This window comes from Sturnira hondurensis, unplaced genomic scaffold (assembly GCF_014824575.4).
Source record: "Sturnira hondurensis isolate 20B ecotype Veracruz unplaced genomic scaffold, ASM1482457v3 Scaffold0001509, whole genome shotgun sequence".
Classification (NCBI taxonomy): domain Eukaryota; kingdom Metazoa; phylum Chordata; class Mammalia; order Chiroptera; family Phyllostomidae; genus Sturnira; species Sturnira hondurensis.
The window spans coordinates 9943227-9970607 of record NW_028074140.1 but is presented as its reverse complement, the minus strand read 5'-3'; positions in this window follow the sequence as shown (position 1 = coordinate 9970607).

Below are 27381 nucleotides of genomic sequence, written 5' to 3'. Positions count from 1 at the left end.
TTTATTTATTTTTAGCCAGAGGGGAATGGAAGGTGAAAGAGAGGGAGAGAAACATCAATGTGTGGTTGCCTCTCGTGCACCCTCTACTGGGGACCTGGCCCACAACCCAGGCATGTGCCGTGACTGGGAATTGAATTGCTTACCCTTTGTTTACCAGGCCTGCACTCAATCTGCTGAGCCACACCAGCCAGGGCTGTTATGCTATTTTAAAGAGTTATTGATAGAATTAAATGAGATAAAATGTGGGAAGCACAGGTATCATATCTGATGGCTAGGAAATGCCACATAATGAGAAACAACATACATTTTTTAAAATTTCAGTTGCTATTAATTAGTATTTGGAAAGAAACTTCTCAAAAATTTTTTCTTGTATTCTTGATTCCACACATAATTGGGTAGCTCCACCATTCCTCTCCACCTGTCTAGAAGTCCTCAAAAGGAATCTTCTGACATTCTTTCCTGGCCCTTCCTCATTCCTCCTGAGAGGCAGGACTTCCCTAACCAGGATGATGGGAAGGAGCCTCAGTGTATTCCTAAGGATCAGGCTGGTGAGTGAGTTGGAAGTGACTTCTTAGAGGCCCCTTCTCTGGATTTCTGTCCCTCTTCCTACTGCTTTCCTCAGGGATCACAGTCTGCATCCCAACTCCTGCTTGTAACCAGGCAGATTCTCCCTCCCTTGGAGGTGGTTGCCTCTTTCTGAAAAGGTAAGATCAATTCAAGGTGGAAGAGGGTTTAAATAGCATTACCCAATCCATCTTTACCAGCAATAATTATGGTTTGTTTAGATCCTAGATTCTAATTGGACTCTGTTCCGGGGGTATGATTTGTTATCATTCCAAATCCTCTACCTTATTATAAGTTTATTATTATTTTTCTTACTAGTAATATTATAACCTCATGATAATACTGGAAGTGGATTGCTTAAAAATTAGAAGGGAAAGCAGAATGAGAAAAAATATAACTAAGAACCAGTAAAATGTATTCTAGCACATTTTCTAATTCTCTGATGTGACAACGTTCTGAGATAAGTCAGGCAGTTCCTGTCTACGAGGAGAATTCACAGCCCGACTAGTTTATCCTGAGGACAGATTCCAGATAAACTCCCAGCCACAGAGACCAAAGAAGAGAAAAAAAATGCTATTTGGAAAAATAAATATCCAAGGCTCATAGAAAAAAAGGGGGGTCAATAAACCCCAGGGATGAGTGTGGGGCACACAAGGAAAGAATTGTACATCCTAGAAACCAGAATTGGGGTAACGTTAGTAACTCCATTTGGGAGGAGGTGTAATGAGTTGGAGTTCAAATACTGGGAAATAAGCTGCAGATGCAGGGTGTTAGGAAGAGAGGAAGGGTATCCAGAGGCCTAAAAGTTAAATGCACCTCTGATGTTCATGAACTTCATCACTGTGTAATTCATCATGTCCTCATCTTTGAATCATAAGGAGATAGATTCCATTATTTCCTGGGTTTTCTCCATCTCTGGCATTCTACAGATCTATGGAGTTAAATCTCAGTGGTTACCATTAACAACAAAATAAGTCAGAGAGCCTTTAAATCTAAATAATCTGATGGGATACAATAAAGTGAGAGCTAAGTGTACCAAAGTAGTTCCTAAAAGTCTCTCTCCTTGTGACAAACAATGGCTGTGCACTCAGGTAATGTCTATGATTTGGGAAGTAGTAAAAAACCAAAGTAGAAAGGTCCAACAGTATATTAAAAGGAGGGTGAGCCCTGGCTGAGTGGCTCAGTTGGTTGGAGCATCATCCTGTACACCAAAAGTTGAGGGTTCCATCTCCAATCAGGGCACACACCTAAATTGTGGGTCTGATCCCCGGTCATGGGAGGCAACAGACCTCTCTCTCTCTCTCTCTCTCTCTCTCACCAGTCAATGTATCCACAGGTGAGGATTAAAAATAATAATCATAATTTTAAAAGGGTGGAATGAAACAGAACCCATATGGTTTTGTAAAATAATACACACACTTTTCAATATTTTCTACCAAAAGGGAACCTAAACTTCTATTTCAAGCAGCAAAAAAAGGGCACTCTGGAGGAGAGAAGTGCCGTCATCAAACGTAACAGTCTAGTAGACAGTTGTGTGAGTTCCTGAAGTCACTATGAACAATGGAAAGAGTTCAGTGGTCAGAAGCAGCAGCTTGTTTCTAAAGTGAATTTTTACTCTCTTGGAAGTCTTGAGGTCTAGAAAACCTTTACTCAGACCACAGCAGAATAACAAAAAAGGAAATGAAAAGTCTTCTGCCTTAACTCAAGTTTCTTCCACCATAGCTACCAGATAGAGCATACTTTCACTTTTCTAAGGTGACAAGCTTCTTCAGTGGAAATATCGAGAGATACCTACTCAAAAGTTCTGCCAAGAATAATTATATACCGAGCAGTTTGACCCTACAATCAAGTAACTTTTTTTGAGTTTCTCTGAAACAGCAAAAAACCCTATTTTTCTTAAAATAATTTTGTATTTTCCAAATAAAGTTGACATATAATATTAGTTTCAGATGTACAATAAACTTACTAGACATTTATGTAACTTATGAAGTGATCACCCCAATAAGTCTAGTGCCCATCTGATACCACACACAGTCATTACAATATTATTGACTATATTCCCTATGCTGTACTTCATATCCTTGTGACTGCTACTTTTTCCTTTTTATTGGATTTATCGAGGTGATACTGGTTAACAAAATTATACAGGTTACAGGGGCACAACTCTGCAACACATCTCCTGTACACTGTGTTGTGTGTTTACCACTTCAAATCAAGTCCCCATTCATCACCATTTATGCCCCCTATACCCTCCTACAACTTCCCACATCCCCTAACCCTCCCTTACCCAGGCAAAATTTGTCATGTCCTTCTTCCAGTAAATCCATAAGTTTATGTTTAGAACCAAAAGCAATTCTATACTAGAATTTAAGAGTTCTCAGGTTAGTAGGCTGAGACTTCTGACTATAAGAGCTAAGATATACACAGGCTCATTATCACCATGCTGAAATGCAAATTCTTGTCAGGGATCTTCCCCTGACACATGTATTTAATTTAACACACAGACACACACGTGTGTGCAAATAAAACCACAAAGTGAGGTGTTGTATACCAGCTCTCTTCCTGGGAATGGGATTCCAAGACTCTCTGGCTAAAAAGCATTCAATTGTGACATGTTTGTGCATGAATTACAAAGCTGCCCATTATAATTGCTCGGTAATTAAGTTACAGGGATACAGAAATACCCCCAGCTTGGATGAGCACCTCCGCTGGGTTGCAGCAAACGTGCTGTGCCATCCTTACTGATGGTGGGGCAGGGCTCCGAGAGCTATTTACACTCACATTTGAATGCATTCTTCACTCAAACATCTCTTTCCTCATATTTAAGTAAAAAAAGACAGTTATTTTAACTTGATTACGGGTAGGTTTTTTACGGTTATTATTTCTGAGAGCATTGCCAACTTTCATAAGCATGCTCATTTACCAGAGATAATTATGTGTGATTTTCTCCTTTAGTGAAAGATAAATAATTTGGCAGTCTTGTTTCACATATTTTTCTATTTCAATACAATTCATTGTTTAGTAGGGTGTCCTTTATTCTTGTACTGGTGTGCAGAATGAAAGAGTTTTCTTTAGATCAATTGTGCTGCTTTTCTGTAAGGCGCTGCTGTTCATACCAGGTTTATAAAAGATCATTAAAGGCTGATATTACATAAGGTTCTTCTCATAATGATGTACCCCTTTGTTTACAACTTACATAATTTACTATCGTGGTAAAGCTTCATCAAACTGGGACAAAAAGAATAAAGAGTACATTTTGGGGAATTTAAATAGAATAGATGAGCTTTGATTAGCTCTAGTTTTCGATGTATTTCATTGAATTAATGCAGAAGTTATGTTCTCAGTTCTCAATTTGGAAGAGCAATTTTTTGTTTGCTTGCTTTATTATATAAGGTGGATTCTGTATGTGTGTGTAATAGTTTAAAGCTAAAGGCAATATAGAAAAATGCAGGAATATATGGCTCTAATTTACCATCATAACTTCCAATTAAATATGGATCCATACTAGATTCTCCACACTAAAGAAACACTTGCATGTGGCCTCAACAGATAAATGTTGAATTAAAAGACAGAAAAAGTCTATGCTGCAATCCATTTCTCTTTCAACTAGCGCTGTCTAAAAGAACTTCCTGTGATGATAGACACATTCTCTGTCTGCCCTGTCCAATGTGGTAGGCCACTAGCCTCATGTGGCTACTGAACACATGCAACACAGCTGGCCTTATGGAACAACTAAATGCTTAATATTACTTAATTTTGATTTATGTTAATTTAAATAGCCATATGCGGTTAGTGGCAACTGTATTGGACAGTAGAGCTTTATACTAACCCATATGGGAGGAGCAAGTCTACAGGTTTGCCCATGGAAAGCAACTCTGTTGGGGAGCTGTGTAATTGAATAGAGAGGGGAAGACATCTCACTTTCCTCCTCCACCAGAAAATTAGGGCCAAATTCATTTGGCAGACAGCCAACACCTCAGCAAATATTTCAACTTTCCCACCTCACTCCCCTATGAAACCCTAGTTATTTTGGGAACTCTTCACTATAACCATATGACCTTCTTATGCCACTCACCCTTTACATGAGCATATTTCATGCACTCAAATCAGTTTGACTACAGTTTGGTTACTGGTAGGCTATAGGAAAGAGTGCTTCTCCAACAACGGTTCTGTTGTCAAGGCAGAGAGATATTTTCAAAAATGCAAACCACACTGATATCCAATTTCATAATCAACTTTTACTCAGATGCCTAACAGGCATATCAGAATGCTTATTTCAATATGATGCAATGCCCAAAATGCAATGTGATAGAATACTTAATTTCTTCTCAAACCCATTTGCCTTCCAATCTTCATCATCTCAGCATACATTGCTGCCATTCACTCAGTTGCACAGGCCCAAAACCAGGTCGGTTTTTCTCTCCATCTTCTCTCCACCTGCATTCTATAGCAAATCCATCAGCAAGTCTTGTTGACTCCACCTTCAAAATATGTATACAGTCTGATCCTGCTCAACAAACCCCTATCACCTCTTGCCTGATTGACTGCACCGACCTTCTTACTCAGTCTCAGAATCCATTCTTCTAGCCTCCCCTACTCTCTGTAATCCCTTAATCATGCTTCATGGGGGGAAGACACTAATAGATACAATAGGTAAAGCCTCTAGATCTAAATTAAACCCTGACTACCTTTCTTAACTCACATCAACTCATTGTGCCTCTTCTGCAGCCTCCTTGCTGTTCCTCAAACACACTAAGCTCATACCTCCCTTGCAGCCTTTCACTTACTTTTCACAGACTGGAATGCTCTTCCCTACATCTGCCCATAGCTCACTCCCTAACTCAGGCTTTCCTGATCACCATCATCTGTCATTCTGTATCATCTTAGTCTGCTTAATCTTCCTCACAGCATATGTTATTACATGAAATTATATCACTTCTTTATTCTTTTTGGATTTTCCTATGAGAGTACATGTTCCCATGGAATCAAAGGTCTCATGTATCTTAAATACAGATCTCATCTCAACACATAGAACAGTCCCCAGCATTTAAGATGGGCAAGTATTTACTCAATGGATTAATAAAATTTGATTATGTTACTCTTCCAAACACATACACAGAATCAAACACAGATGCAGAGACATACGTGCCAAGTAAAGAGACACAGACATACACACCTTAAAACTTTCAAAGCTTTCTCCTTGTTTTAGGGATAAAGAACAAAGATCTTTAACATGGGAAACAAGAGTTTGCATGCAATATGGCATCCACCTGTCTCTCCAACACCATCTCAAACTGTTAGACATTAGTCACATTCCCCAACGGCAAGGGATGCAGTTAGAGAGAAGGAACGGACCAGCAGGCTTTGCATGCTTTCCATCACCATAATGATGACAGAGATAAAGTTGACATTGCAGAAGTTACCAGAGCTTCTGTTTACCTACTGATATTTACTGTGTTCCCACAGGACAGCCAGTAACATCATTTACTTCAGATAAGGTATGTTTGACAACGCACTGAACATTAAAAGGAAAAGTACCTGGATAAAATGAAAACAATACTGCGCCCTGGTGAAGGGAAGAGATGGATGGGCCATACATAAAAGTGAGTTCATTAAATGTCAGGAAATGACTATGGCAAGGATTGGCACGGGGGCACTATGTCATTTTCATAAGTGCATTTTCTAAATACCATTTACAAAAAGAATACAAGTAAGAAGGTTAAGAAAAATGCAAAGGGCATATACCAAAATGTGAGAATTTAAGAGATTTCCTGGAGTTCCAAGGAGTTCAACAGGTGCTAGTTTACTCATTTGTAGAAGAGGGTAACATGCCTTTATAATTTCAGGAACTGTCATATTATTAAGCCACTAACTAGCAAGTCATTGAACAAAAATCCTCCAGGAACCAACACTCGTTCCACGTCTGAGTGGGGTTCAGAGCCCTTAGAAAATGTGATGGTCAAAACTCACAGTATTCAAGGTATTCATGGAATTAGTCTGCATTCAGACTCTGCTCTTTACTGAGTAGGACCCTGTATATTTAAAGGAAAAACCTGAGTGCCCTCAAGTAAAAGGGAGCAAGAGCCAGGGGTGTCTCACATGGCACAAGAAGGCCCCATGAGACATTAGACACCAGCTCCATCTGGGCCTCTCCCAGCATCCTGAAGTAAGTATGATGAATCCATCTCACACCCATGAAGGATTCACTGCTACTTCCATGATCAGTTTTACTTGTGACTTTTTCTATAGTGACAGTCCCCTTCTCTATTCTTCAGCCAGATGGCCTCCTGTCCACTCAGCTATGCCTCTCACTCAAACATCATTGAGTCCTCGCCCACCAGCTCTCAGTGGCTCATCAGGAAACTGACACTGGCACTGCTTGAGCATCTTCCGAGTCAGCTACTTTGGATGGCAAAGGAGCTCTCAGACAGAACCAAACAACTGGAGCGGCACTACTGAAGCTTCCTGGCATGAAAATGTCAGTGTCCTCTGAAATGGAACAGTACAACATAGGCTAGATTTGTAGCCATTGAAAAGCTTATATGCAATTATAAAACAGTAATCCAGACTTAGTTTTATAGGTTCTAGGTTGCTTCCTTGAAATAACCTTGGTTCTAGGTTATTTCAGGAAGCAAAAGCTTAATTTTCAATATAATTAATTTTTCTCTAATAGAAATTTTAAATTTTTTATTTAATAAATATTCATTGTACAGGCACATTCTAGGTAACATTCTAGGTAGCTGGATTTAACAGTGAAGGAGGTAGTTTCCTTTCTCAAAGTTTTATAGCTCCATGGTAAATACAGAGAAAGCACCAAGTGCTCTCATGGGGGCAAATGCAAGGCTTAGGGAAGTAAGTGAAAGTCATTGGACTCTTCTTTGGACAATCATGAAAAGCATCCCAGAAGAAGTGAAATTTCACATGAAATCTGAGCCTTTGAGTTTGGCAGACCAGGGAGAAGGTAACGGTAAAGGGAGGAGGCTGGAAATGGTCTGGATAGAACCCAGACAGAAGGAAGCTAGTCCTGCTTGCATCAGGACTATCAAGATTTAACAATATTCTGAACTCCTGGGAATCACTAGAATTAAAAAATAGACCAAAGGGACTTGAAATCACCACTTCCATGTTTGAAATGAGAAAACATGCATGGTGTTCTTCCATCCATATAACTGTCATGTAGGTAAGGTTAATGGTAAGTTGAGGTCAGGTTTAAATTACTAGGTTATAATTAATTTGCTTCTGAGGTAATGACAACAAACAAAAATTTGGGGATATTAATATAAGATATTCTTTTTAAAAAAAGATTTTAATTATTTATCTTTAGAGGGGAAGGGAAGGAGAGAGGGAGAAACATCAATGTATGGTTGCCTTTCATGCGTCCACTGCTGGGAGTTGGCCTGCAGGGAACTGGCCTACAACCCAGGCCTGTGCCCTGACTGAGAATCGAACCGTGATCGTCTGAGTCACAGGCCCTCGCTCAATCCACTGAGCTACACCAGCCAGGGCAAATATAAGATATTCTTAATAGATAGGATTTGGTCCTCAAGTCTTCAACAAGAGCACAAATGCACAAAAGCTTTATCACAGACAGGGAAATAATTTTTCTCCAGACTGAAATCATTTGTAAGTGAAGTAGGGTCTACATCAAGGTTAATTGAGGCCAATAAAGATAAATAGGCCAGTGTTTTATATATATATTTTTTGCTATCACATGTAAACACTTCTTTCTTTTTAAAAAATATTTATTTACTTTTTAGAGAGAGGGGAAGGGAAGGACAAAGAGTTGGAGAGAAACATCAATGTGTGGTTGCCTCTCATGTGTCCCCCAGTGGGGACCCAGCCCATGACCCAGGCATGTGCCCTGATTGGGAACCGAACCAGTGACCCTTTGCTTCACAGGCCCATGCTCAATCCACTGAGCTACACCAGCCAGGGCAACTTAGTTCTTAAATCAACATTTATTTCCTGAAGATACTTGGCTAAGTACAAAGATTTTTGAATGAGAAAAATGTAGCCTTTTTTCAAAAAGAAGAACAGATGAGTAAAAGAATGATTTTTAACACTGTGTGACAACTTCTGTGACCAAGGGGAATACAGGGAATAAATGAGAGCAAGGGATAAAGTGGCCCACTTGAGAAAGAGAGGAGTGTCAAAGCTCCTAGGAAGAGCTCCCACTTTGACTTGAGGGGGGAAGTTGGGGAGCGCATTTCAGGCCCAGGGAAGATCATAGGCAAACACATGGGTGTGAGAGCCAGTTGTTAGGGACTAAGGACAGTTTGCTGCAGCTGGACTCGTTTTCACTGCAGGAACGGCAGGCTGGGGCTGGGTGAGCACAGGACAGTAGGATCAGGAAGACTGGGACAGCCTCGTGTGTCCTGTCAGAGTTTTGGCTTTATCATGTTGTCAATGTCGCCCCATTAGCGGATTTTTGAAGGCATGAAGCAGCATGATCAGAATTGAACTTTTGAGGATTACTTAATTATAGTGGAAAAATTCAAACTGGATCATCCAGAGGGCAAACAGAAGTCGGGTTTGGGCTTCTAATTGTATACCTTGGATAATTTTAATAACTTTCTAAGGCAATTTCAACTGAGATGGAAAGGAGAATATGAATTCATGAGATAGAAGGTGGAATTAACACAAATTATTGAAAAATGGGCAATGATTAACATAAACTCTCAACCCCAAATCAGTACTTATTCATATTCGGAGAAATATAAATAAATTCATGAGGAAATGGAATAATGTATTTGAAGTAATAACTGTGTTGTCAGTTTACATAGCTACCCTAAACCAGAAATTACCACTGACTTCCATGACTACTAATTGTGCAGCCTTACCTCTCTCAGAAGCAGAGGGGTGGAGGCATGCACACTCACACTCACACATATACACACACACCACAGAAAAAGAGTGTGTGTCAGGGTGGGAGAAATAGGAAATCCTTTAAACCATTCAGATATTGTAGGACTTTAGAAACCACTTTCCCACATGTTATTTGGTAAATTGTCATTAAAAAGAAACAACTCAGGCATATCAGAGAAAATGCTGAAAAAAATGACTGCAGGTAAAGAAAATTGTTTAGAATAAATGAAGGCTGAAAAAATCTGATAATTTTGGCTGAAGCTGTAGACAATACATAGCCATAGAGGCTGCCACCTTGACATTTCTGCCAGGGAAAAAGAAACAGTTCAGCAAGCCACAGTGAACTGATGTGCAGCTAAATACGGGGAAGGAAACACCACTGTGCTGGTGCTTTTTGGATAGCTGGAGCAAGCTGGGTGTCATAGAGTAGGAGAAGAAAGAGCTAAATATGTAGCAGCCTGGGGCCTCGAGGGACACAAATAATAGTTACTTCTTAGTAGGTCAAGCTAGAGTCAATAAAAAAGAAAGTAGGAATGAATGCCGGGTTCAAAGCAGGCTAATAATGCCCTTCTGGGATAAACTTGGGTTTCAAATAGCCAGAATCAAATACTCAAACCTAAAATACTTTATTATAGACTTCCAGTTCCAGAATTTTCAGTTGAATAGCTAGAAAATTGATAAACTTTGCAAACCAAGATCATTCTTTATATAGTTTGTCTAAGCCAGTGTTTTTCAACATGGGTAAAATAATCACTTGCATTGTAATCACAGGAAAGCTTATTAAATGCAGATTCCTGGGTAGCAACTCTGAATTTTAAGCCAGACTTTCAAAGGGAAAAAAGCCTAGAAATTAAAATTTTTATCAAACTTCCCAATGATTTTTGTCTTCTAATATATGTAATCTTTTTGGTTATCTTGTTTCCAAATGCCACGGATCATACATAGAGATATAGTGATGGATGAATGAATGATGGATGGATGGATAGATAGTTAAATACTCAGCTCATTCCAGGACAGTTCTTTTGCAGCTAGCAAGAGCCGAACAAGTTAACTGATACCATCTTGAAGACTCAGACTGTTTAGAAAGCAGATTCTCTTGAAATAGAATAGGTATTCAAGCAACAGTTAGTAATATGAAAGGTCAATCAAGTGCCAAATTGTACAACGCAGAACACGCCCACTGAGATGAATCAAAAGGTGAACTTGTCTCTGATTCTTTCTATTCTTTAGTTTGCCTACATTCCTTCAAAGAGTTAATGATCCATTCAAAGAATCTATCAGTAACGATTATTTATTAAATTTAAAAATTACACTGTGAAACACTTGTCAAAGGCAGCTCCACTTTTAGTTTTTTTAAGGAAATCCCATACTGTTTTCCACAGTGTTTGCACCAGTCTGCATTCCGACCAGTGAACTAGGGTTCCCTTTTCTTCACAACCTCGCCAGCACTTGTTCATTGATTTAATGATTATAGCTATTCTGACAGGTATGAGGTCTGACAGGTATCTCATTGTGGTTTAAACTTGCATCTCTCTAATGGCTAGTGACATTGAGCATTTTTTTATATGTCTATGGGCCATCTGCATGTCCTCCTTGGAGAAGTGTCTATTTGGGTCCTTTGCCCATTTTTTAATTGGATTATTTGTCTTCCTAATGTTGAGGCCTATATGTTCTTTGTATATTTTGGATATTAAATTCTTGCCTGATGTATTGTTGGCAAATATGTTCTCCTGTATATTTGGTTCCCTTTTCATTTTGATGATCATTTCTTTAGCTGTATAGGAGCTTTTTAATTTGATGTAGTCCCATTTATTTTTTTCCTTTATTTTCCTTGCCCAAGGAGATGTATTGGCAAAAATATTGCTATGTGAGACATCCAAATTTCAATGCCGGTGTTCTCCTCTAGAATTTTTATGATATCACAACTTATATTTAAGTATTGTATCCATTTGAGTTTCTTCTGATGTATGGTATAAGATGGTGGTCTAGTTTTATTATTATTATTTTTTTGCATGTACCAGTCCAGTTCTGCCAGTACCATTTTTTGAAAAGACTGTCTTTACTCCTTGGTATGCTCTTACCTCCTTTGTTGAATATTAATTGACCACAAGACCTGGGTTTATTTTTGGGCTATTGTGTCCCATTGATCTATATACCTGTTCTTATGCCAGTACCAGGTTGTTTGGATCACAGTGGCCTTGTAATATTGTCTTGTATTAGCTATTATGATCCTTCAACTCTGTTCTTCATTCTCAAGATTGCCGAGGTTATCCGGGGTCATTTTGGGTTCTACACAAATTTTGGGAATATTTGTTCTAGATCTGTGAAATATGCCATTGGTATCTTTATAAGAATCGTAATGAATCTACAGATTGTTTTGGGTAGTATGGGCATTTTAATAATGCTAATTCTTCTAATCCATGAAAAGAATACATGCTTCCATTTATTTATATCTTCCTCAATTTCTTTCTTCCACATTCTACATTTTCTGAGCACAGGTCTTTTACTTCCTTGGTTAAATTTTTTCCTAGGTTTTATTTTATTTTACTATTCTATTTTACTTTTGTGGCAATAGTAAATGGTATTGTTTTCTTATTTTCTCTTCCTGATGGTTCATTATTGGTGCATAAAAATGTCCTCGATTTCTGAATGTTGACTTTGTATCCTGCTACTTTGTTAAATTCATTTATGAGTTTGAGTTTTTTGGTGGAGCCTATTAGGTTTTCTATGTAGTGTCATGTCTCTGAAAACAATGACAGGTTTATTTTCTCCTTTCTGACTTAGATGCCTTTTATTTCTTCTTGTCTGATTCTTGTGCCTAGGATTCCAGCACCATGTTGAATAAGTTTGATGATAGTGGAAACCCCTGTCTTGTTCCTGATCGTAAGGGAAATGCTTTCAGTTTCTGCTTACTGAGTACAATATTGATAGTAGGTTTTTCGCATGCGGCCTTTATTATATTGAGGAATGCTCCTTCTATTCCCACTTTGCTAAGTGTTTTGATCATAAATAGGTGCTGGATTTTATCAATTGCTTTTTTTACATCTATTGATAAGATCATGTGATTTTTGTCTTTCACTTTGTTTATGTGGTGTATATCATGTTTATGGATTTGTGAATGTACCATCCTTGTATCCCTGAAATACAACCTTCTTGGTCACGGCGCACGATCTTTTTGATGCATTGCTGGATCTGGTTTGCTAATATTTTGTTGAGGATTTTAGCATCTATGTTCATCAGAGGTATTGGCCTATAGTTTTCTTTCTTTGTTGTATCTTGACATGGTTTTAGGATTAGAATAATACTGACCTTCAAAAAAGAGTTTGGGAGTCTTCCCCTCTTCTTGAATTTTTCAGAATAGTTTAAGAAGGATAGATGTTAGTTCTTTGAATTATTGGTAAAATTTGTCTGTGAAGCCATCTGGTCCAAGGCTTTTGTGTGCCAGGAGTTTTTTGAATACTTCAGTTTCACTAGTTGTTATTAGTCTATACAGGTTTTTTGCTTCTTTCTGATTCAGTTTTGGAAGGTTACATATTTCTAGAAATTTACACATTTCTCCCAGCTTGTCCAATTCCTTGGCATATAGTTGTTCATAGTAATTTCTGACAATCCTTTGTATTTCTGTGGTATCAGCCATTACTTCTCCACTTTCATTTATTTATTTGGATCTTCTCTCTTTTTTTCTTGATTAGAGAAAGGTTTTTAAAGATTTGCCAATTTTGTTTATGTTCTCGAAGAAGCAGCTCCTGAATCTGCTGATCTTTTGAATTGCTTTTTTAGGTGTAGGGTTAGATTGTTTATTTGAGATTTTTTTCTCTCTTCTTTAGGTAGGTCTATAACACTACAAACTTCCCTCTCAGGACAGCTTTCCCTGTGTCCCATAGATTTTGGGTTTTTGTGAATTCATTTTCATTTGTTTCCAGGTACTTTTTTGACTTCTTTCTTGATCTCACTTTTAACCCATACATTGCTTAATAATGTGTTATTCAGTCTCCATGTATTTGAATGTTTTGGGTTTTTTATCTTGACATTGATTTCTAGTGGCAAGCCATTGTGATATGAGAAAATGCTCAATATTATATCAAATTTTTAACAATTTATTAAGGCTTGTTTTGTGTCCTACCATGTGGTCTATCCTTGATAATGATTCATATGCATTTGAGAAGAATATGTATTTTGCTTCTTTGGGGTGAAATGTCAAAATTAATTTAAAAAACAAATAAGCTATCAGATTCATCTTTTTAACATTAGAGTGGTTTCTAGATCCTAAATTCTCACCTGCTAGTCAATTCTATTCCTTAGCAGGAAGGCACAGAGGATGGTAACCAAAAGACTCTGCTTTCTGCCACTCTAGCTGGAAAGTACTCAGCTTAGTGCACAACTGAACTTGCTAAATTTCAGTTCTTCCTAACACAGAATCTAGGGTAGACTCATTTTCCCCCACTGCTGACCAGCAGCTGCAACAGAATTGAAGCAGCTGACCTCAGGGTATGACTAGAATGGGACAGTAGCAAGTAGGCAGGTGGTCTCCAGGTTGTGTCCATAGAAGAGCCACACATGTCACTTCAGTATATTGTTATTTGCTTTAAGATTTATTGCAGTGAAATTTTAATAAACAAAAAAATCTAAAAATATTTTGCAATAAATCTTCATTATCCACATATGTAAATATCACTGCAGGGTTTAGTCAGTTCACTTCAGAGATTAATGATAATGAATAAGCTTCATACCTCCCACATAACTAGCAGATGATTTATCTATTTCCAGATCCTTTTGTGGATATGACCTGGTGTGTCATGTTCTTACAGACTACTTGTTAGAAGTATCAGCACTGTATGTAGAATGGCCTTACTGTGCATCTCACAGACCAGAGGAGTTACTTGTTGGGAATGGAAAACATTAGACATATTTTAAATGTGGTAGATGATTTATTTTTGGTACAGACAGTGTCTGCAGCTTTTGATATTGTCAAGAAACTGGAATTATATAAGTACTCTAAGTCTGTTGCCTCTATGTAGTAAATGCCAGTAGATCTAAAAGGGGAATGATACCAGAGGCCTCAAACCCAAGGAAGACCCTTTTGAATGTCTCATCTCATGTGCAGTCTCTGGGATGTTCAGCAATGTGCAAGGTCAGAGACCAAAACTTCATGATAAAGCCTTCTGTCCCCAAAAAGTCGTCTGCATTAAATATTCCCACGATTGCACACTAAATAAAAATAACTTGTTAAGTTTACAAGTTCAGCATATTACTTGTATGTAGTTGGATATCCAAATATTTTGGTCATGGGAAAATAGATATGAAATAGGCTGACATCCACAGAAATCTCATGATCTGTATTTGGTGAAATGTTTTAGTTGTTTATTTTAAAATCTACACTAAACCTAGGGAATTCAAATTGACAGCTTAAAATGGCATTGTTTTTCTTTCCTGAGCTTAACTTCTCTTAAGTGCTATAATTCATTCAAAAAGAAAGAAAGGGGACAAAATAAGGCACAGTCTTGGGAATATTAAATAACCACCATTGAAGACACTATGTGTACATGTATAGGCAGAGCTACACAAAAATTTCATAATTCTACCAAATCATAATTTATTGTACTCCCTAGAGAAAAACAGTGCTAATTAACTGAAACTATGATAATTCAAAATTTTATTTACATTATTGATCCTAGCACTCTCTTGCCAATTCCAGATAGTAAAGCAGTAAAGGTGAAGTGGATAAAAAATACAGTAATAGACAAATATGACTGAATACATTCACAAAATGGATATCCACAAAGCAATTTGCTATATTTAGTTCCAAAGAAAGAGCGGTTTCTTGTGTGTGGCCAGTGTCACTACTGCTTTATTCATTAATGTCTTAAAAAATGCTGAGTTTGTATTATAGGACAAGCAATTATTCTTTCCAGTGTTCACAGCAAAAACTAACAAAAATTAAATAATTAGGATTTTTTCCTGTTGATTAGTGGATATGCAGATTTACCAATTTTTTTCTTTCTCCCAGGCCTTCCCTATAGCTAAAATGTCAATATCAGGTGTGAAATGAGTAGATGTTTTACAAGAGAGTACTTCAAAATACACACAGCTATAAAAAGTAGTTTTAATTTTTGCATCCACTAAAATGTATTGTAGTACATCAAATTTATTTTTGCCCTTTCTTATTACATCCTGGTTAATTGTTTTCTTTCCTTTTATCATCTGTCATTGATTCTTGAATTAAGGCAATTAAGTTTGTTTTACTGGCTTTATAACTTTCCTGACTTTCTCTTCTACCTCCACACAAATAATACCTCTTTTTTTAAAATTTATTTTAATTGTTGTTCAAGTAGTTTTCTGCCTTTTACTCCCATCCCAGCTCACCCCCCTCCCCAGTGCTTCCCACCTCAAATAACACAGCTTATATTTACAATTCTCTCAACATCTGTCCTTCACATGAAAATGATAGCCAAGAGGGTAAACTTACTTTGTAGCAACACAAATAGAATTCTTAGGCTGAGTTTTACCCTTAAGTGTTTTTCTTTAACAGTGAGTACAAGAGAGCCTACTAGCTAGCTCTGGTTAAAAATGTAAAGCTAAGCTACAAAAATTGCAAACGAGGGCCAGGACTCTCTTCTGGGAGTCCTTGTGCTGTGCAGATAGATTGCAATCCTTCCTGTACACCTTAACAAATATTTTAGCCCCCGCTGTGTTTCTGCCCAGACAACCTCCTCCATTTTCCCATGAATAAGATACAGAACACACAGAGCAATAAAGATGAAATATATGTGACATATGAGGGACCAAGAACTGTTGCCCAACACTGTACCATGTTGCACTTCAGCTTACAGCTTCGGCATGTTTTTAATGTAAAGTCACACAACAGTTCATCTCGAGAAGCGTATTCACCCAGATGAGCTGCAAGGGTTGAGAACAGGAACAGACACCACTGTCCATGCACCATCTGATGGGTCTTCCTGGCATTCTAATTATCCAAGCACTGGTTTTACCCAGATAGAGGTCCACGCCAGGGTGTCTTCAGGAGTGGCAGAGCCACGAAACAAACCCGGGCTCATAAGTTCATCTGGAAGATCAGGCACATGGCCCTGACACTGGTCATAAGAGGGCCACACTGAATCTTCAGTCCCCTACCTAGCCACCCCTTTTTCTCTAATTGCTCTCGGCTCTCTACCCCTGATTCCACTTATTTCTTTCCAGTTGCTGAACTCATGATCTATGTTAGCACTCAGTGGGATGTCAATGAATTCCTAATAATCAAGATGTTAGCCAACACTGGCCTCTCCTTACTTCTCCTGCATTCACATAACAGAGGCAGCAGAGTGGCGGGGAGGACAGTGTTGACAATCTAAACGGATTAAAGTATAAGGCTGACATTTTAGAAAAGGTTTCAGGCCTTGTTCTCCTCAGTGGTTCCTCATACACAACTCCCAATGCCTGTTGCTCTTACCAAATAACAGACAGTAAAAACATAAACTAGAAAATCCTGATGTACTAGGAAAACAGCTATCTACTGAAGCCTGAGACAGAGGGCAGAACACCGGCCTAAGCAGTAATGCAGGAGAGAGAGAAGAAAACAGCAGGAACAAACTAGTTAAACAAACAAAAAATTCTCCAATGGGATTTTGGATTAGACATACTACCCACAGTCTGGAAGACCCAATGTTTGCTAAAACTAAAGACTGACAAATACAAATTGTTAATTTTAAAACTCCAGTTAGAATTAGAACAAAAATTACCTGAATATTCAAACAATGCGTAGGTCACAGTTTATTGTCCTGAGTATCAGATCTCTAAAATATGGTGAGGCCTAGAAGACATGCTGTCCAAAAGTTCCTGAAGCAAGGTAAGGATGTCGCCCCTGTAGATGTGGGCTTGATCTTAGTGCTATTACCTGAAGCTCTGTGACACTCGTCAAACCAAATATTCTTCCTGATTCTCAGCATCCTTAGTTAAAATGATATGGCAAAGCCAACCTGGTAAATTTATGTGAAAATCATTGGCTTATTCAACATAAACATAATGAAGTGCCTTATGTGCCTGTTTTGAATGTAAAATGTATGTGCTTATTTCAGAAAATGTAATAGAGTATAACAAAGTAAATTCTACTGCCCCTTGAAAACACTCTGATCTTTTCACCTAATACTTTAATTAGTGCATCATAATCCCAAGTTCTGTTTTATTCATTAAACATTATATCAGAAGAGCTAGTGATATGGAACAGAAAGCACATGGATTTTGGAACTGGAAACCCCAGGAGTCTGGAATTGAACAGGCTGCTTAAAGTTGGTGAGCCTCAGTTTCTTTATTTATCAGGGTTGTCAGACTCATTTTTACCAGAGGCCTAGAGGCCCCATCAGCCTCATGGTTACCTACGAAGGGCTGAATGTAATTTTAGGACTGTGTAAGTGTAACTCCTTAAGGAACTGGGCACTGCCGCTGGGTAGACACAAGGTGCCAGGCCAGATCACACAAGGTGGAAGGCCAGATTTGGCCCAAGAATCTTGTGTTTGCCCCCTGTGATTTAGATAATGGGGATAATATATGCTACTTTATAGGCTCCTTCAATGAGATAATGAATATAAAAGCCTAACACAGAGTCTGGTGTGAAACTCATCAATAAATGTTAGTTCATTCTGTTCTGCCCCTAGAGCTAATGAGGTCAAGACAAGGGACCTATCAATCAACTAGGAACCACCCTCATGACTCCACTGCTTTGAAAGGTGCCAGGAAGGCCTGCAAGTTGTACACGTGTGAGTGCGCATACCAGCAGGTATGTGTTTGTGCCTGCACATGTGTATATCTTCATGTGCATTTCTTTAAGACATCCGGAATGGAGGCCTTCCAGGGCAGGGACAGAGAAACGGTACTGGGAGATGGGTGGATCCTGAAGGACCCCTGAGGGAAGCTGAGGCAGGCTGCTGCTCACTCTGCTGTCTGGCCTGGTGTCTCTGCCACTAATCAAAAAGGGGCAGTTTCAGAAGTTCCTGGACTTTCTGGCCCTGTCCAGTCTCCAAACACCAGGCATCTCCATCCTGCACCTTCGGGCTGATGTGCCAGTATGGCGTGCTCAGATTTTGCAAGCTCTAAACCAAAAAGATTATTTTTCAGCCAGATGTGGCTCAGGGAATCTAAGGAGAGTGCAAGATAATAAAAGCAAAATTCTGCCAACAAAATTACCCCTTTATTCCCTTCCATTAAGATAGTTCTGCTTTACTCTGCAAGATATAAAGAGGATTGAGTTGAATAATCCTATTATTTATTACAGCCACCATGTGCAACAGAAATAGTTTCTACCCGCCTGCTTAGTAAAATGGGCAAATTACTAGATCATCACTTATGGCCAAAGAAACATAAGTCTCCTAGCTGGCGGTGAACTCCAAGGTGCAGATAAAAAGATTCAAGATGCTGGAGATTTAAAAGGGCTAGAGAAAGGAATGACAGTTTCTGACTTTCTAGTTTTTACTCTGTAAGTCACAGAAATATGGAAACTTTTAGAGAAACTGAGCTCCAAACATGGAAATACAGGCTTCCAAGTATACCCAATTTTAGCCCAGAATAGAGGTAAGGATTTGACCACAACCCACTGCCAGATTAAATTCCGGCTTTCATCTAAAGTTGTTGAAAATACGAGTAAAAGCAGTCCTTTCACATAAACACATTCTGCCTTTCATTCCCATTCAATCAAGCTCAAAAGGAAAACAATGCTTGGATGCATTTAAGTTTCCTGACAGTTAAATGCATTTGCAACATTGTTGATAAAAGAAAAATTACATATTTTAATGCATTAAAGAGACAACAAAGATCATGCGATCTTTGAAAGTTTATACGTATAATTTTCCGTTTCTGAAGCTGTGCTTGTTCCAACCCATTATGTTAAGTTAAAAATAAAATAATTACTTTTATAAAAATCACACAAACATCTTCAGCATTTTTTAAAGTAATGGCTTTTAGTTGACTTCTAACTTTATACTTATGCTGAATGAATATTAGGAAAATAACTTTTTTTATATATGACCAAATAATTTTAAGAGCATTTAAATAGCTGCTCATTTTGTCTTCTTTAGTATAGATTTTCTTTAATAAAAGACTGTTAAAATCTATAGGAACTTTTGGATAGCTGTCACTCTTAGGATTTCAATCAAGAGTTCCTAGTTAGCCCTGGCTGGGTGGCTCAGTGGACTGAGTGCCGGCATACAGACCAAAGGGTTGCTGGCTCAGTTCCCAGTCAGGGCGCATGTCTGGGTTGTGGGCCAGGTCCCCAGTAAGGGGCACAGGAGAGGCAACCACACATTGAGGTTTTTTTCCTTCTCTTTCTCCTTCCCTTCCCCTCTCTCTGAAAATAAAATATTAAAAAAAGAGAGAGAGTGAGAGCAAGGATACACACTTTGACAAGATACTAGTGCAGTGGCCTAACTTGTTGGAATCCAGCTTCTGATTCTGCCACCTCTGATGACCATGTGACTTTGAACAAGTGACTTAGCTCCAAGAAACTTACTATACACTTATGGCTCACACATTAGATTACAGGCCAGAAAAGGAGTGTTTGGAAAAATGAATATATGCAAGCTTCATTATATTTCTGGATAAAATAGTATTAGAAGTTCTACAATATCAAAATTTTAGAAATACATAATATAGTGCAATCCCTTCATTATCCCATCCTCTAAACATAATTGTCTTCAATTGTTTTGTTATTTCTGTATTTATTTCAGTACATTACTATTTTTATTGTGATTATGTTACTTTTTAAACAAAAACAGGGTCATGATACACATATTGTTCAGTAGCTCTTGTTTAACTTCGAAAGGCTACATTCATGGTATGGAATGAACTCAGTGTGGATATCCTTGTGTCTTGTGTATTTAACCACTGTTCTACTGAGGGGCATTTGAGTTGATTCTCATTTCTTCTTATAAATATGATGCAATTAAAATGTACTTACACGTATCTTTACACACTGACACACACATACACACAAACACATGTTTTCCTTTAGGAGAAACTTTCAGAAGTGGCATTAGCAACATAGGATCAAAGTTATACACATTTCAGATTTTAATAGATCTGTTCAATTACCCTGCAAGAAAAGTACAAATTTACATCTTCAGCAATAGTGCTTGGAAGTGTCCATGTCAAAATCTATTATAGTTCTTAGCACATAATCAGCATGCGCTATTTGCTTAAATGAGTGAATAAAAGCATCGATGTTAAATAATCAAATAGTTTATTTACACAGCTATCAATGTATATAAGCACATAGATATGTGCTTGTATCTTTATAAATGTTGTGTTGTATACCTCAGATTCAATGAAAGTTTCAAATAGATCTATTTAGAAGATCACAGATATGAAATTCTCCAGGCTTCAGTAAATTGTGATTATTTAGTTAAGCGTAACTTGTGGCTTCTGAGAAAAGGGAGCTGAGTTATGTAACACTGTTTGGAATTTTCCAGAATATACACTGTATTTTAAAATTTTGAGATCAATGTAGCATCTCTATAACAACATCTGTTAGGAGCACTGAACTATAATGGAGATAGATTTACTATGTCCCCACATTTTGAAATGTAAGCTTTCTCTTCTATCTACTGAACTAGGCTCTCTGAACAAAGTATTCCCTGAAAGCGAGCTCCATTTAGAAGCTTCTCAACTCTTAGAAGGCAAGGGGTTCTACGTGTTTAAATTATTATTTTGTGATAGCATAACCTGGGCTTTGGGAGAACTTGGCTGACTCGATGTTGTAACCAATGTAAGTGCCCCTTCACTATGTGCAAGAGATGCTTTTGTTAGTCAGTATGAAAAACAAAGAATGTATCAAATTATATTTTAATTCCCTAGAAGGGACAGAGTACATTTGATAGGAAACCTACTTTAGATAATATAGTTCACAAAATAATTGAGGGATTCTTAGTAAATAACCTTTCTATTATTCTAATTTTTAAATCTGTAATTCTACTTTGAGAATTCATAATTGGCACATTTGAGGTGTCAGCTAGTAAAATTTAAAACTTGAGTTTAGTGCTCAGTGAAAGCAGAATTGTATGTCAAAGCTGCGAGTTCTCTGGACTAGTGGAGCAAGAAGAGAAAAGATTCAGAGCCTAACATCCAAGGACACCCTGAAGCAAGAGATCAAGACCAAGAGGAGGCCGAGGTCATGAGGACTCAGAAAGTCAAGAGAGGTGAGTAGTAGAAATGAGGCAGATGGATGGGAGAACTAACAGGTATTGATTTCTCAAGATGTATCAGGCACTACGGTAACATCTTTTCAGACAGTTTTATTTCTCTTAATTCCCCCAACTGCCTCAGACAGTCATTTATACTGTTATTTATAGAAAAGGAACTGAGGCTCAGAGAACCTAAGTGGCTTTCCCAAGGGTTACTCAGTTGATAAAAGTCAAGGTTAAAGCAACAAAGAAGATGTTCTTTGAACAACTCCATGCCACAGCCCATTGTGCAGACTCAAGTCAAGACAATCTATCGTACAGTGGAAAGAGAGCCTGTCTCTGAAGTAAGCCTCTGAAACTCTCCCTGTGGGAGTAGGAAGCGATAACTGGCTTCCTAATATGAGACTGGGCTTAGTTTAGCAGTTTCCCTAAGTACCATTCCTGGCTGGTCCACATCCATAAATATTGTCTGGTGTCTATTAAACATACAGGTTCTAAGTCCAGTCCATACCCTGTTGAGCCCACGTCTTTTGGGGTTGGGAGCTTAGGAAACAGAGTGTTAGCACACATCCCACGTGGCTTTTAAACACAGTGATGCTTTAGAAGCACGAATTTAAAGGCTTACCGTTAGTGCTAGGGATAAACCAGACAAATCTCATATTTAAAATTCAGGGAAAAGCCATCCAGTTTTCTAGTTTCTGAATATGATTTAAAAGGATAATAAGATGAAGAAAACATAATAGATTCCATCATTTAGTGATAAATTCAGTAATAAAGCAGAAGAAGAAATACATATTGAAAATCAATTTTAAGAATTGTCAAATAACAAGTAACAGACTTACTAAACACAAATAACAAGTTTTACTAAAGCGAATCAAAAGAGCTAATATGACAAACTACCCAATCTTGATATCACTTAGGAATTTTCAGGCCTTTGAAATAAAATGTGTTAGAAGCGGTTGCAAGCAGCTCTTTGCCTAGAGTTGCAGAAATATTAGAAAAAGGGCTCAGATAATTTAAGCTCCACCTTCAATGTAATTACCAATTAATCTCTCTGCTTGATGAACCTTAAGATTCAATTAGGAATTTTACATAAAAATTTTCCAAGGGTAGAAAGAGGATTTTTTGTAGACCACTTTAGCACCTGGAATAGACTCCACTTTTTCATATTTCAAGCAGAAAAGAAATTGTTATTAGAAAAGAAACTTTATTTTGTTTCATTCCACATGCTTTTTAGAATTCATTTTATTTTTTATGAGTGTATGTTTTGTTTTGTTTTTGCTTTTCAAATACCAGCTATGCCTATGATAATTTTCTGACCCACTTATAATTATCACTCACATCTTCTAAGCACCATATGCAAGCATAAAGTGGTTTTGGACCGCTGAGTGCATGGGTAAGTCATACAGTAAAGTAAATACAAGTAAATAGAATGAAGTTTGCTATGTTTTATATCTATGCTCCCAACCCTGTTCAAATTATTCATCTGATTCACCTAATGCAACTCTCATAACAAATCTGTAAGATGTAAGTATTCTGAAGATTCTCATTTCACAAATAAGAAAATGAAGGACAGAAAGATTGGAAAGTTGCCCCAGTCACAGATCTAGTAAGCAGGAGAGCTAGGATTTGATTCCAGGAAATCAATCCTTAGAGCCCAAATCTTAACCACCATGCTACACCAACAGCAACAAGAAGTCCAAGTGGGAATATATCTGGTATCGAAATCAGCATGAATGTCTCTAGCAGGGGCACTTCATTATTTTAAGAAAACATATGCCAAGTTTTATAAAAGTACATACAGCAGATGAATCTAATAAGTAGTGTTCTCAGTAAAGCATGGATTCCATCTTGATTCAACCTGGCTCACCTGCATCTGTATTTACAATGAGGATCCAAGTCCATACTGACAAAGCTAACTATCTGACAGATACTAAAGTTTATTTTCAAGAAAAAAACAAATATAAAAACGGCTTTGGTATAAATAATATGTAGTGAGCTGTGACCCAGTTGATTTAATTCTTTGAAAATGGGCAATTTACATATGGCTTTGGAATAAGATGCATCAGATTCAAAGCCAAGCTTAGTGCTCTTGGCCAGGTCACTTCACTGGGGTGAGCCTCAGCCTTCCAAATATTACCCAATGCTGTTCATAGACAGCCTGTGTCAGAGTCCTTTGGGTTGTTGGCTAAAACAACAGATCTTTAAGACTTAGACTAACACACACTGAATTCAAGTTTCTGATGGTGGGGCACAGCGTTTTAACCAAGCCCTTCAGGTGGCCTTGTGAACACTGAATGTTACAAACTACTGGACTAGACCACTTAAAACTTTCCCAGACACAATTTTCTCAGATAAATTACAGCTCTTATGCCCTATTTTTGTTTTAAATGAAAGAAAGTTGAAAGATCTAATAATTTAATTGTATCAGAAATATAATTGACAATTAATATATTATTGTAAAATCATAAAGCAGGAAAGGACTTTGCAAACCTATGTGACCTTTTACCTTTAATTAAGACTAGTTTCTTCGGACTTGAAGCGCCACGTTTGCAAGAGGTTTTTCTCAATTGCTCTATTTCTCCAAAAACGTAATAAATCCCCAAAATGACCATCAGCAGATGATACTTAGGTAGTCACAATCCCACACAAAGACTAAATTCTGCTATTACAAGCTTGAGGGAATATTGCTTGAAACTTACTCTATGTAAAAAAGTAATTTATATTTACCTATAATTTATTCGCCCCAATGAAACAGAGAACTTAAAACGCTAGAGCACCAGGAGGCTCCAGGCGGTCCCTTAATCAATTCTAAGGAAAAGAATTCTAAGACCCTCTCTTGTCTCATAAAAGTAATTCCTTCACTATTTTTAACTCTTACACTGTCTGGAAATAAGTCAAAATAAAATGAACTTTCAAATGCCAAAATAGTTTTCTAATCAAAATGTCTCCATATAATTAGTAATGCTTAAAAATTATTTACTAAAATAATTAACTAATTAAAATATTTAAATAGACCTACAACTCAACAACAAAACAATTTTTAAAAATGAACAAGGACTTGAACATACAGTTCTCCAAAGAAGATATACAAGTGGCCAATAAACACATGAGATGATACTCAACATCACTAATCACTAGGCAAATATAAATCAAAACCACAATGAAATATCATCTCAAACCATTAAAATGGCTATTATTAAAACCCAAGAAAATAAGTATTGTCAAGATGTGGAGAAATGAGAACTCTTATGCACTGTTGTTGGGAATATAAAACAGTACAGCTTTTATAGAAAAAAACAAATATGGTGTTTTCCTAAAAATACAAATAAAATTACCTACAAAATCCATCAATTCCTCTTATGGACATACACCCAAAAGAATTGCAAGCAGAGTCTCAAAGAGAGATTTGTACACCAGTAGAACAGCAGCATTATTCACAATAGCCGAATGGAGAAGCAACCCAAGTGTCTACTGACTGATGAATGAATAAGCAAAATGTGCTACATTTTATAAATACAAACACATATATGTTATACACACATACACACAATGAAACATAAGTTAGCCTTAAAAAGGAAGGAAATTCTGACACAGGCTACAGTGTGGATGAAGCTTGCTGACGTTGCACCAAGGGAAATGTGTCAGTCATGGAAGCGCAAAGACTGCATGATTCCACTTGCACGAGACACCTCACACAGCTGCATTCACAGAGGAAGAAAGTAGAGTGCCGGCTGCTAGGTTCTGCAGGGAGGGGACAACGCATAGCTGTCATTTAGTGGAGACAGAGTTTCGGTTTTATAAAATGGAAAGGATTCTGTGGATGGGTGGTGGTGATGGTAGCACTTGGGAATGTACTTAATGCCACTGAACTATATCATTAAAATGGTTAAGATGGTAAATTTTGTGTACTTTACCAAAATGGTTTTAAAGTTTGAATAGAGATTTTTCTTTGCTGCCACAGAGTCATATGACCTCGCTAATCCATATTATTGGTACATAAAAGCACATTACCCAGTACCAGCCTCTCACACTTTCCAGCCCGTATCATTTCTAGTGATGATCTCGGTATTGGTTATCTTTTCCTTTTCCCACTGTCTTCACAAAAAATAAATGTCTGGATGCTTATTCTCTTGGAATCCAGATTTTTAACTTCTAAAGTGACATTTAACTGGCCCAGAAAAGCCTCAGTTCATGGTTTCATTACCATTGTTCTCTTATCTCTATAATAATACTATGCATTATGTTTATTAATATATGGGTAATATGAACACCCATAACAAGTGTTTTTCAGATGCGAATTTTCCTGAGGAGAAGGTTCATAGGTTGTTCTGAAGCTCTTAAACCAAGGACCACGTGTACACACACCAGCACACACAGAGCATCTCCTGGAGCAATATTCAAAAGTATTTGCACAAGTATAATAGCCCAATGGTAACATAGTCAGGGAAAGAGAACTCTCATATGCTCAACCCTTTACATGATAAACATTATTATAAACCTTTAAGAGAAAATTATTTGTAAACCTGGAACCAGGACTTGGCTACTACTCAAAACTTTCAATAAATTCTGTCTTCAGATTTTAATTTAGATGCTGATCAATAAGAAAACCCGCATCACTTTATATCTGTGACGGTAAATTCAGCACGTGACACCCACTGAAAGAGCTCAAACAAACACAGTCAGCATACTTGTTCAAACAAGGCCATACCCCAAATGAGAAGATCAAGGTTCTCTGTCACCTAATTACTGCTCTATAGTACTTCTGCATTCTACAACCACTCCAGCGCAGGGACAGCCAGAAGTGAATTCCCTGCTGAGACAAATTTGAAAAACAGACCTGTGATCAGTGGTGATCATTATAATTCTGGGCCCTGAAGTTTGTGTTGCAAACAAACAAGATGCCCTACTTTTACTTATTATTATTCTCTTTTAAATTGTTGTGAACTCCTTCATCATGGAAACTGAGTTTCTGTTTTGTTTTCTCACAACTAAAACTGAACCCAGAATGTAGTTTAAGGGTTTAAGTATCTAACTGACCTACAAAATAGGCATTTTCAATAAAAGTTGATTTTTCTTCCCTTGTAGGTGAGAAGGGGAGAGGGATTTGAATGATATAAGCTGCATGAGTTAAATTTTAAAAATCGCTTTTAATGAAAAGCATATGGGTCAAATGCACAGAAAACTGAAGTATATATGAATGAACCTACACATGAAAAATTGTTTGTCCAAGGTAGCAGAACAAATAAAAAGAACTAGGTATGTAAGGTAAAATGGTTAGACATATGTCCAACGAGGAGTTTTAGATAGGAATGAAAAATGGATGACAAGTTTAACATCTTTCCCTTTGATGATTGAAATAATATGAAGATCAATTTGAATCTGATTAGGATGATTTAGAACTGATCGTGCATAAAATGCACAGTGAGGAAGTCAGAGTAACCGACGCTTCCAAAGACCATAAAGTGTTATAAACTGATTTTACCATACAAGAACATTTAAATCTATGTTATAAACCATTTAATGTGAACAGTGTAATGTGGTATGAATACTAAATATGAATACTATCAATGTGGTATGATTACTATTATAATCATAATTTGAGTTACATATAAATAATTAAATAGAATTTTCATTCCAAAAGACTTGAATTACAACAAAGCAATAAAAACCATTTGAAACATAGACATTCCACTCTTGGTTTCCGACTTTATAATATTATTGGAGCCTCTTACCCATCTGATATTTAAGTATATGCATCTTTTTTTATTAATCAAAGGTATTAGTG